Source organism: Acyrthosiphon pisum, chromosome A1 (genome assembly GCF_005508785.2).
Source record: "Acyrthosiphon pisum isolate AL4f chromosome A1, pea_aphid_22Mar2018_4r6ur, whole genome shotgun sequence".
In the NCBI taxonomy this organism is placed as follows: Eukaryota; Metazoa; Arthropoda; class Insecta; order Hemiptera; family Aphididae; genus Acyrthosiphon; species Acyrthosiphon pisum.
In genome coordinates this window covers 141,759,848-141,763,533 of record NC_042494.1, presented here as the reverse complement: position 1 = coordinate 141,763,533, position 3,686 = coordinate 141,759,848, and positions in this window count along the sequence as shown.

The window sequence follows — 3,686 nt, the reverse complement described above, 5'->3', positions numbered from 1 at the left end:
AAAACCACTTTGGGTAGGCCTCAGAATTAAACAAAGTTGTTAAAAAGCAATTATCTTCGCAGGTAGATGACCGACTAATGGTTACCTATTAACCTATATTGTATATCTAAACTTGGGTGACCTAAACTTTATCTCTATTCTAGCCGGCATCGAAAACATTGTATTATGACGTGATTCACAATATTATTCTCCCAAAACTCACTATGTCCCAAAACTTGTTAAAATACATAAAAAAAATTAAAATTTGTTTTAGGCGCTGCACGTGGCAGTCTAGTAGCGTTGCGCGCATAAACATAAACATAAAACCGTAAACTTCGGAAGGCTATAACTTCTAAAATAATATTTTCCGGAAAACAAATTTACACCATCGTTTTAAGCATAAAAATCAAGTCTTTTGAAAAAAAAAATTTGAAAATCGCGAGGGGGTTGGTAAAGTGCACTTTACCCTATTAATGTAATAGGTACTTACTAATTACCCACACTTAACAATCGATAGTAAAACAAAATTACTTATATGGGTAGTTAATAGTTTGTTGTGCTCATAACATTTTCAAAAACTTTTGTTTTATTTCACCCCAAAAACGAGGAGCTTTAAGAACAGTAAAAAGTAAAAATTGTAGGGCTTAAAACCGTTTCCAAAATTTTTTTTAAGAACCGATTACCAGTTATCTTATTCTGAGAAGTGCCGTTTACCGATTACCAATTACCTTACACCAAAATAAAAAAGTGATTACCAGTTACCGATTTTTAACGGTTTCCAAAATATTTAAATAACCGCTTACCAATTTTACACGGCTTAAATACCGCTTTTCACATCACATTTTTTCATTTTTGTTATCAACTATGAATTATTTATAATGATGTGTTTACACTTTTCATTAAGTCATTAAATGTTATGACGGTAGATGGTAAATGGTTTTAAGCCCTGAAAAATTGTAATAAAGTAATTTTTGGACTTAATAAAGGCTTGGATTTATGAATATAAACCAGGAAAAAGCTAATAGTGATTTAAGTGAAACTTAGTAGGTACCTAGGACCTAGGTACTGTATACTAATTTTAGTACTAAATTAATTATTTTATTCTTAAATAAAGGGTTGTGCATAAAATAACACATAAATTATTTTAAAATAATAATACATATTATTATTTTATAATAATCTGAAATTTATAAATATAAAAATGGAGACAAAATGTATAACAATTCATCAATTGAGAACGGCTTGTCCGATTTGGCTCAAATTTTTTTTTAGATGTTCGTAATTGCCTAGAGAAGGTTTTTACGAAATAAAAATGTAGGAAATTCCATCGAAAAGGTAGGAAATCTCAAATCTGTATGTCAAAAATACAACAGTGGCGCAACAGTGCATTATATTAAATTGGTTGCTATTGGTTAATCGGGCATGTTTGTTGATTTCATATAATATAAAATGAATCGCGGAATGTGTTGCTAAACGCAATAATTCTACTGTACGTGTATTGTGACTGAACTCCTCCTTAATGGTTTGACCGATTTGAATGAATTTTTTCGTATGCGTTTGCGTTTATTCATTTGTTTTTAGTACGGTTAGGTTAGGTTTGGATTTTGTATTAATTGATTATATCAATCCACCATAGGTAGAATACAACAAACTTGGTATAACTCTGATACTTTAGAGTTAAATCATACACTAACGTACATACAGCACGGGGTCCTCGATCTACCGCAGGTAGATTGCCTACCTGATAATGCACTGCTGTGAATCAGAATTTTTATTCACGGCAACGGAAAAGTTAAGATTAATTTTGAAACCATACACCGAATATTAAATAACAAATTGAACCAAGTTTGAGTCACATATAGTTGGTACACTTAATGGGCAACGAAGTGCACAGGTTCAGCTATTTTAATATAATAACAAATGCAATTGTACACATTTTTTTCGTACGAGTAGTTAATAATTCCACTGTTAAAAATGGCATTAATTAAATCATCAGCTCATGGCCCATGAGGACAAATCACAAATATTAAGAAACACGTACGAAGTACCTATCACGATAGTGTGACAATACTACGGTGACGTCGATAATAAATATTGAGGACCGAGTTAATTACGAACGGCGAGACGTGTCTCATAGCGTACATAGTAAGCCCCACTCACATTAGCATTTCCCCTGTACCCGCGCGCCCATATTTGCGAGACATTGCGTCGCAACGTCTATTAGATTTAGATATAATACCATATTTGGAATAACCCGTATCGCCTGCATCTCGTACGCACGGCTGTAACGCGCGCTGCTAATCTATTTCAAGAATTCTATAACTGTACAACACTAGGTACAACGGAAAACATATACTGAAACATACGTCATATATTTTATAAAACAAAATAATAATTATTTATTAGTCCCGTGTTCTAATTTCTAAATGGGGAGACGTTGTCTCTTTGTCTCCTATGGCGCTTCGCTGAATAGTATGAATTAACTTTGAATAGAATCATTTTTGAACTATTTATTAAATACATTTTGTTCAACTGTAGTATTAAAATGTGTAGTATTAAAATTATATTAAGTGTATTTCCAGTTTTAGGTTTCTAAACATAAATTTGGAAAATCATATATTCCCGTTGTGTCCGTCCGTCCGTTAGGTAGGTACCAGTACCGGGGTTTTATCGACTCCGTCGTTTTAATATCAATTCGCCGGCTATGAAGTCACCGATTTTTGTTTATGTTGATTCCGCTGATATTATACAGATTTTTTTTTGTAATTAACAGTATAGATTAGAGTACACTTAGTTTGCATAATAGTATATAAAGTAATTTTTATTTAAATATAAACATTTCAAAAAACAATTTAAACATAAGCTTTTTTACATTTTGTTATTATTAAAATAAACAACCTACAAATCGTCAGTGAATTGATAGTTGACGGCCGGCGGAATCAATATGTAAAAAAAAAAGGTGGGTAAGTGGATGTCGCTCTACTGTACAGTAGGTTACAAGTGGGTCACTGTATAATGGATAGTATTAAATTTGAATTCAATGATATAATATCACTGTATAAGAAAAATGATTCTGAGCGGAGACGGTATGTCAGTCTAGGTATAAGGTATCTTATATACTTATCTATGGTATTAAAAAAAAAATTGACCAATAATAGGTATCTATAATAAATTCCAAATTAATCATATCACAATATCCATTAGGTACTTATAACGCGTTATACATCAACAACAAATCGTGGTACTATCATAGATATATAATAGTATACTTTAGAAGTTTCAATAATATACAATCACAACAAAATAACTAAAATAGCTATTCCAGGTTTTTTAATATGTGACTTCGTCCAAATTTGAGCTTAAAATGACTATAAAAATAAATTGTGCTTATGTATTTTTTAGGTTTTTTGGTAACAGAATTAACTACTTAGGTGGAATCTTGATTTACATTTTTAATCCTTAGATATAAAAATTGAACATTTTATAAATTTTTAACTAAGAAATAATTATTAAATTTTAAATTTGATAAATTTTGTCAAAATTCGATCTTTAAATGCTTATAAAAAAAAATTGTGCTTATGTATTTTTAATATTTTTCAACTGCTATTGTAACAATATATCAGGAGCCTTGTATTAACTTTTTACACTTTTTGGTCCAACAGATAAAACTTTATTGATATTTATAGAAAAAAAAACTAAAAAAATTG